The sequence below is a fragment of the Pyrus communis genome, chromosome 4 (genome assembly GCF_963583255.1).
Source record: "Pyrus communis chromosome 4, drPyrComm1.1, whole genome shotgun sequence".
In the NCBI taxonomy this organism is placed as follows: Eukaryota; Viridiplantae; Streptophyta; class Magnoliopsida; order Rosales; family Rosaceae; genus Pyrus; species Pyrus communis.
The window spans coordinates 29,125,334-29,134,963 of record NC_084806.1 but is presented as its reverse complement, the minus strand read 5'-3'; the positions used below and the strand labels follow the sequence as shown (position 1 = coordinate 29,134,963).

General features: G+C 37.6%; 1 pseudogene; it reads left to right on the top strand.

Annotated features, from left to right (window-relative positions):
* Positions 1 to 5,512: 5,512 nt before the first annotated feature.
* Positions 5,513 to 9,630, top strand: LOC137732957 (probable serine/threonine-protein kinase PBL21; annotated as a pseudogene).

The window sequence follows — 9,630 nt, the reverse complement described above, 5'->3', positions numbered from 1 at the left end:
CTCTCAATAAACATACATAAATAAGTTATCAATCAAACAGTTAAACAAATTGAATCAACAACTTATGAAACGTAATTAGAAGTAATCAAATCAAAATGCAAGCATAAACATTTATTTCGAATCCCCCCCTAGCCAAGGGGGGTTTAGTACCTCATACGTACAAAATAAAGAGAATCAAAGAAACACCTAAACATTCCAACAACTCAAACTTGAATTGTATGAACGTTTAGGCACTCTTCTCTTCCATTCCTCATTCGTACAAAACAAAGAGTATTGAAATTAAACATTGAAATCAAAGAAACACCTAAACATTCCAACAACTCAAACTTGAATTGTATGAACGTTTAGGCACTCTTCTCTTCCTCTTCGTTGTAGCACAAGGTCTAGGGATAGTTTGATGGTGTGAATGGTTTGGGGAGTGGTGGAGGAATGGAAGAGGAGTTGTGGAGATGGAAGGATGGTGTTTAGATTGTATGGGAGAGCACGGCAAGGTGTTGTGGTTTGATGTCTACATTTCTGCAATGGATAGTGTTTGAATGGAATGGATGGACTTTGTGAAGGGCACGGCCCCAAGGGACCAATTTCTGTTGTGAATGAATGAATTGGAAGAGTGTGTGAATGAGTATTTATAGGTGAAATGGGGGAACATGACAGCTAGGTTGCATGTGCAAATGCTGGAATGGTATGGTGAGTGAATGTGCACGGTTTTGAGTGTTGTTGGTGCTGGAATGGTATGGGTTGTGCACGGCATTGAGTGTGGATGAGCTGGAAATGCATGTGTGTGCATGTGAAAGCTGCCAAGATGCATGTGAAAGTGTATGAATGTGCACGGCATGGGTTGTTGATTTTCTGGAATTGAATTAAAGGATGCATGTGGCTTGTTTGTGGTGAGTGAATGCATGTGCAAAGCTTGGAAATGCAATGGGAACTCACGGCATTGAGTGATTTCTGGGTGCATGTGGAATGAATGATTTCTTGGTGAGTGGATGCATGTGTTGATTAAAGGGGGAATGCAAAGGAAAAGCTGGAAATGGGAGTGAAGAGTCACGGCAAAGGTAAGTGTTTGGTGATGGGTGCATGTGTTGGTGGTTTTGCATGTGAATTAAAACTAGAGTGATGATGATGAATGCATGTGCAAAGGAAGTGGATTTTCTACAAATGCAATGATGAAATGGATGGGAATGCATGTGGATTAAAGGTTGGAATGACAATGAGTGCATGTGGAATGGCTGAAATGTAAAGGGGATGCACGGTATGGTTATGATGAATGCATGTGCAAAGTTGGTTGAATGATAAGTGGTGAATGATATGTGATAAGTGATATGTGATAAGTGATATGTGATAAGTGATATGTGGTAAGTGATATGTGGTTGAGTGTATGATATGATAAGTGGTATGTGATGATGATATGTGGTGATGATAAATGGGAGTGTGGCTGAAATGAAGGAGTGTAATGTTGGAATGTTATGCACGGCTAAGGATAAAGGAAAGGTTTAAATGTCCTAAAACTAAAGGGAACAAGGTTCCAACACTTTGGTCTTCAATTAGGTCTTCAATTTCGTCCAACACTTTGGCTCCAAGCATAAGCTATCCATCCTTAGCCCAAAAGTGCTCCAAAAGTCTCCAAAATGCATCTTTTTGCTCCTTTAGCCCTTTGGACCTACAAACACACGAAAATAGCTTAAGGTACTAAAATAACTAAAGAAACATAACGTAAATGCACGAGAACAAACCATTTAAGTCGCATGAATATGCTCCTATCAACAACCCCCCACCCCCAGTCTAAGACTTGCTCACAATTTTTTTATTGTTTTGCAGGTTGCTCTGGTTTACTAAGATTTATGCTCAACCCTCAATCACGTAGTTGCACGAATTTGGTTTCAACAAGTGTGTAGATACTCAAGTAGATGTTACATCAGATTTTCATAAATGACGAAGAAATAATTGATGAAGTCATTGACGCAAGGATTGAATGCAAGTCTCAAAGTAAACCCAAAAGGAATGCATCAAAGATAAAAATCGCAAAACCTTACTATGGTAAAACTCAAAATAAGATAAACACACATAGTCCAAGGAGAAAAATAAGAACTTGCATTCAAGTCAAAGCCAAACATCTTTTGAACAAAAGTGGAACACACAAGGGTTGTTATGGTAAGACCCAAGATAGGATAAAACTCATAGTCTAAGGAGAAAAATGGGAATTTCCATTCAAGTCAAAACTAAATGTAAATATAGTTAAGTTAGAAGTCTGGTTATAGACTCGACAGCTCCGAGCAGAGCTGGATTAGATGGAGCAGCGGTGCCACCATCACCCTATTGCGAGGAAATAGGCGAAGTGAGAGCAACTCCGCTAGATGACCATAATTGTTCCGCAATCTTATCTGGATATGAACTCATTCAGATCTTTATAAGTCTTGGAGTTCCTACAATCTAGGACTTGGGGTGCACCGCAAGTAATCACAACTTCTAAAGGGGTGCAATATCTACTTCTAGATATCCTCTATGATTCTCTTGGCTTATAACAAAGATTATATCCTAAAAAGGTATTCCCCCCTCCATAGTATAAATACACCCATCTAGGGCTCATCTCTAGTAATGCAATCTTAATACCCTAATTCTCTTGCCCATTGCTCGAGTCTAAAAACTGCTTACTAACTTAATGGTCAGTGAGCCTTTAGCCGGCACACACCCCCTCCCCCTCCACCTCCCCCTCCCTCCTCCAGTCTTAGGCTTGCTTATGATTGTTTTCTGTTTTATAGGTTGCTTAAGTTTGTGCCTCCATCATCTGCGTTGGTGCGCAATTTTGGTTCCAACAGTTGGCGGGGCTCACAACGTTACTATTCGAATATACTTATTAATACGCCACATGTGTAATGACATAAAGTCAACAGAGTCAACACGTACCCTTTTAGGGTTATTTTGATCAGGTTACATTAATGAGGACAAAATTACAAGAAAATGGGAGACCGATCGTAACAAAAACTGATGCATGGAAATCGCCACAATGGTCGGATGGGCTCACAACGACTAGTCCAACAAATTTATTCCATATGGCACAATCCTGGTGGTCGAATTCAATTCTTGACTCTAATTCAACTGCTATATTTTTTTTCTTTGATAATACATTAAAAAAAACGTTAAAAGGGGAAAATATTTGAAACGAGAGGGGAAAGTCTAAAAATTACAATAAATTACAATGGCTCTTTCTAAATATTGTTTATAATACCAAATCGTTGAAGCCTAAACCGCATAGATATGGATATGTGGCATAATCATTAGCAACATATTCTAAGTTAACCTCTTAAGTTGAATAATTAGTAAATAATTGAATTATGAGGATAAAAATAAATCATTGTGAATAGAAACTGTCAAGGCAGTTTAAATCATTGCGAATAAAAATACACCATGACAGTTACTGTTCACGACAAGTGGAGTTTTGTGAAGGGTAGCAAAATTTACTAGTTAAGTGAATAATAACTGCTACAAGTCCACTTTTAGGCCTGTGACGTCTAGATTTTGTATTTGACTTTCCTTGTCAAAATTTTTAAGTATTACCACACATGCTCTAGTTAGATTTAGGGTACAATGTCACTATAGGTCATGCTGTTGGAAATAATATCTCAATGGGTTTGACTTCTCATCTCAAAGGTATATTCATACATATTCATTTCATGTTTATATTGTCAGTTCATTTTGTCTAATGGTTATGTCTTGTCAAAATTTTCTGCTGCTTTCCAACTTGCTGGACACACATCTTAAGACAACCCACATGGGCCAACTGACACATTTTTCCCTTTGTTTGAAATTTGAATTCCTTAAAAAATGACTCTAGGGTCCATTTGTTTTTTTTATTAGGAAGTTTATATATACATATATTTTTTTTTTTCTGGAGAGTGCTTTTATAGCCTTGAGGCTGCCTTTTGTGTTCATCATCAGAAACCCTAGCCATAAAATCATCTTCATGCATTAAACACCCAATCATTCCAGAATAGAGTTGCATTGTCGTTTTGGTTTTGGATTAAATTCGTGACCAAGTTCTTAGGTTTCAAATCTATCTATTGACCCGGTTTTGGATTCTTGTCAGTTTTTGCTTTCAATTATTTAACTAGAGAAACTGACTATCATTGCATCCAAATTTTCATACCATCATCGTAACATCATCTGCATATATTGAGTTAGTTTCGGTGCCTCAAGGAGAAGAGTTCAAGGTAAGCGCTGCCTCCTCATGAAGACCGAAGGGATCATCATCTCGTGCAAAGGTTGTACAAAGGTAAAGTTGTCAATAGAGTAGGTCTAGGAATTGAATTTTGTGTGGTACTTTGTAAGAACCTTATTTACACTAGTGGATTGGACTCAAAGGAGAGTCCCCGATTTTTTTTAACTCAGAGGTGGGTTTTTTTCTGCCAAAAACTCCATGTGTTGTTTATTATTTTTTTCTAGTTTGCATATCTTACTTCTTGCATGTGGTATATGGTCATTATGATTTGCAAATATACATGTCCATGCAACTAAGTTTATCAAAGTTAGAATGTGCACTGGACTGGACCTTAGTTAACTAGGAAGACTTCAATAAATCAAGATGTAAATTGATTAATTCCATTATTGGTAAACTAACATATATGATCTTACTTGACTGGTGTTATTGACTAGTTAGTCAATCATATATAGAATTTTTAATTGCAGGTTATTTTGCTTGGTACCAATTTTGAGGCCCAAATACGTCAAAATAGGTGAAAATGCTCTTAGAAAGGAAAGTGTATGGATTTGTCCAAAATTACTAAAAGGCCCATGCATGTGAGTGACACAGTTTTTCGATAACGAAATGGATGTAAAATGTAATGCATCTTTCAATTGCCTCGTTTGCTATATTGACTAGAATTAAGAAAATTGAAACTAGAATGGCCAAAAGTAAATGTCAACGAAACTAAACTATAGGGACGAAGAGTGAGGTATTTAGTCCAAAGTATAAATGTCATGAGGTATGGGTCCTAATCCGAATAAAAAGAGAGAAAAAATGAAATGAGAGCCACGTGATTTCATGAGTAGGTCACGTGGTAGCAGAATGAACGACAATACGTCACCGCGTCGAAGCCTTTTTACCTTTAAATCACACTCATCGGGATCCAGCATCGGTCGGAGATTCCGAAACTGGCACTTTTATCAGCAACAAGGGCAACAAAGTAATATCACCGCACTAGCTAACCGGAATGTTTAAATACACCGGAATGTTTAAATACGGGAAGGGAATGAGAGGGAGGGAGGGAGAGACAAGTCGGAGTGATAAGGATGGAGAGAGAGGGGGGGGGGGAGAGAGAGAGAGAGAGAGAGACCATAAATATATAAAAAAGTTGGAAGCTAAAAATCCTTATGGCCAGGCCACCGCAAATGAATCTCTCCGGCTACGGAGGAGACAGAGAGAGAGGACAAAAACAAGATTATCTGGTTGTAGACTAGGGTTAGGTTAGGGTTTTTCATTTTTCTTCTTTTTGTATTACAGATGGAAGCTTAAGGGATGAGTTGCTTTAGTTGCTTTAGTTGCTTCAGTCCTCACCGGAAAGGTGTCAGCAAGGTCGAAATCGATAACGGCACTCGATCCTCCGGTAAGAATCTCACCGGAGAGGCAAAGGAATTCCCGATTTCTGAAAGTTAAGAATTTTGGTGAATTTAAATTACGTGTTTGGTTCTGTTGTGACACCCTTTTTTCTGAAGTTTGAGATTCAGCTGTTTAACACACTATCTGGAATTTTGAACTTCGTTTTTTTTCGCAGTAGCGAAATTGGGTTGAGCTTTTTTGTGTTATGTATGTGCAGAGTGTGGGAGGGGAAAAGGCAGAAATGCGGCACGAAGTTTCACATTTCGTGAACTTGCAGCAGCCAGCAAAGGCTTTAGGGAAGTGAATTTGATTGGGGAAGGAGGTTTTGGAAGGGTTTACAAAGGCCGGCTTGATGCAGGCCAGGTAAGTGTTGCAGGGCTTTTCCAATATTCATACTACCGTTATTCCGTTAATCTTTGTATGGAAATGTAAGTTAGGAAGGTAATGTCCGACGCGATATATATATGTTTCTGGTTATTAATGAAAGCAGAATTGATCGTTTAAATCAGAATTAATATCTTTCCATAAACCCTGAAAGGGCGACTATACCTGCCTAGACTTGCCTAGGCGCTCGCGAAACTCACTTAGACAGAAAATAAATAACTTCCATTTTGCATTTTATTTTTCAATAAATTGTATGAGACTTGTTGAATATTTGGAATTTTGGATGAATACTCATTGTTGCTTGTTCCTCATGTTTTCAATATGTTCTAGTACTTTATAATTTATATGCCATTTTCTCTTGCAATTTATGTATTCCAATACAATTATGTATTTTCCTTCAGTATAAGTAGACATTTGTTTATATGTTATATTTTAATTTAATTAAAATTATAAAAATGCAGGCACTACGCCTTGCCCGCTGCCCGACTAGCGCCTAGCGCCTTTTATAACCTTGCTTTAGATGGATGAAACTTGATCCACCGGATGTAATCCAAATATCGTTTTATAGACAAGGTTGAATATGATGTTAATGTGTTGCGGCTTTTGATTTCTATGACCAGGTTGTCGCAATTAAACAACTTAATCATGACGGTCTTCAAGGGTTCCAAGAATTCATCGTGGAGGTTCTCATGTTAAGCCTGCTACACCATACAAATCACGTCACCTTGATTGGCTACTGTACTGACGGAGATCAGAGGCTCTTAGTCTATGAGCTTGGAAGATCATCTTTTTGGTAAGCATCTTGATACTTAAACAGTACACGATTGGCAGGAATAGTATAGAAAGCTGAATTGATTTATTTTCCTATTGTATTGTCCCTTGTGTTTAATGATAGCTTGATACTTTATATTTATCACATTGGCAGGAATCGTATAGAAAGCTGAATTTTCGATTATCATTTCTGTCGCTATAATTATATTTTTGGTATATTGGGTTTCACTTAAACTTCAACTTCAGTTATAGCTGTCCTTCTACTGTGGATGGCGTAAGGAAACAAGGGATAACATCTAAACAAAACATATAATCTTTCTTTAGAAGCCTCTTTTCTTTATTATTGTACTCCATTGTATTTGACCTAACAAATGTTGTATTTTATTTTTCAGATCTTAGTCCTGGTCGAGAGACGCTGAGTTGGGACACAAAAATTAAGATAGCTGTTGGTGCAGCACGGGGCCTTGAATACCTCCACTGGAAAGCTAACCCGCCAGTTATCTACCGTGACTTGAAATCAGCAAATATACTGCTGGACGATGAATTCAATCCAAAGCTTTCAGATTTTGGGCTTGCTAAACTTGCACCTGTGGGTGACAAAACTCATGTCTCAACAAGAGTGATGGGAACGTATAGGTACTGTGCGCCAGAATAGGCCATGAGCGGCAAGTTGACTCTGAAATCAGATATTTATAGCCTTGGTGTGGTTATTTTGGAGCTGATTACAGGGAAGAAGGCAATTGACTGCTCTAAGAGGCCAGGAGAACAGAACTTAGTATCTTGTGTGAGTTAACTCTTTCTATTTCTCAGTTTTCTTTCATATTCTGGACTATCAGATTTTCAATCTCATTTACCGTTGTTGAATTACTGCTAGCTTCTATTGCAAATAATTTATTTTTATTTTTTTCAAACTTATTGAACACCTTTGTTTTTGTAAATGCAGTCTTGTCGATTTTTGAAGGATCGGAGGAAGTTTGTCCGATTAGTTGATCCTCTGTTGCAAGGACATTTCCCAGTTCGTTGTTTGCATCATGCAGTTGCCATTACTGCCATGTGTCTACTAGAGCAACCAACTTTCCGTCCTCTTATTAGTGATATTGTTGTAGCACTTGAGTACTTGGCGTCCCAGAGCGACAAACCTGACCCTCATAGAGCTGGGGTCCATATTCCCTTTTTGGCATCACCTTCACAGCAAAACAGGGATATTTTCTCTCAGAATTCTGATTGCAGAATGAGTTCAACTTCTACTTAGAAGTTCTTGGGATCAACTTGCTGAAACAGCCTGATTGATGTAAGGCACAAAATCACTTTTTGGAAGGAATTTGGGTCATATGGTCATGGTTTCCAATAATTTGCGAAACAATATTTTATTACGCTGTTTGAGAAAGCATATATGCTGTCACTAGGACGGTTTCTTACATTGATTGCATAAATTTTTCTAAAGCATAAAGTTCGTATATGTTTTGATTGCATAAACATTTAAAAGTAAAATAGAAGCAAGAGGTACTCCTCAAGTTCATCTTTCTGTTTTACACATTGTGGTTGATGATTTACTTGGCTTGTCAACTTAAGTTGCGTAAACCATTATCATAGGTTAGTGAGTAGCATAAATGGATATCCTACTATTGTGTTTGCCCTTTATCTAGCGTTGGTTACTGTAGCTTGTCGGGTCCCCCGTTCGGAGGATATTTCAAGTACTCTAAGTCATTTGAATTCTATTTCTATCACTGGGTTCTATTATGCCATTTTGTCAAAACTAAAAGCATGGAAGTGTCATATCAACATTTTATTTTCCATCTTTATAGTCATATTGATCCGATCGTTTTCTTGAATAAATTTCATTACACACTCGTGTGCACACACCCACACATTTGTGTCCATGCATGGATATGTGTGAAAAAAAGATGTGGAGCTCATAAGGGAGCTTGGCCTTCATATGTTTTGTCATGACCTTGGATATTTTATCACTCATAGATATGTGAATGAACTCTGTTCCAAGCAATGGTTAGTGTGTCAGTTGGTTTAGTATATGATTAGGTGTGGCTTTCTCCCACATTTTCTTGGGCTTGATTCTTCAAGATATTCATCCAGCTATTTGCTAGAAGTTGCTGTCTCTAGAGATTGTTGGGTCCCGTGAGGGTCCCCAGCTTCGTATCCGAGTTTGCAAAGTTTGTTTGGGAATTTCTGGGTATAAAAAAATAAAAAAAGTAGAACGCAATCTTTCCCTTCATACATTATGTTTATTTACAACATGTATACCGTACCTTTAAAACATTGTCTCTGAAGTCTTGATTCTTGAATGAAATGAAAGTAGATTGTTCAATAGTGTTTGCCAATGAATGAATCTGTAAAGTTCATATTCCCCTGGTCATTTAATTGCATTAATTTACTGTTGTCTAGCGAATTGTGCTTTTGAATTTCTGAAATGCAAGTTTGATGTTGATGATTCGTGCTGATCTGTGATTCAATGTATCAGAAATATTTATCATGACAGTTCATGGTCTTTTCATTTTCCTTGTTTGCTCTTTCCTTGGCCGTTTTAGTTCTGTAAATGCTAATGTTTTATAGAGAATGCAATGATCTGGCTGTCATTGTTGATTATTTCTGCATACTCACTGTTGTAACATTTTCCAACTTTGCGCTCGCAGGTGCCTACGCTCGTCGAACACACAAGGAAATCCCAAAGGAAACCCCGAGATACCAATGTAATATACACGCATGAACAATTGGAATAGAAATGTGCACAAATATGTATATATATTTGAGTTTGGACGTGTAGCTTTTTGAGAAATTAAGAGATTCAGGTTTTTGTATTTTTTTATTAGAGTTCATAAACCATCATCTACTGGTGTGGATTTTTTCAATATAAATGAAAATAGGAC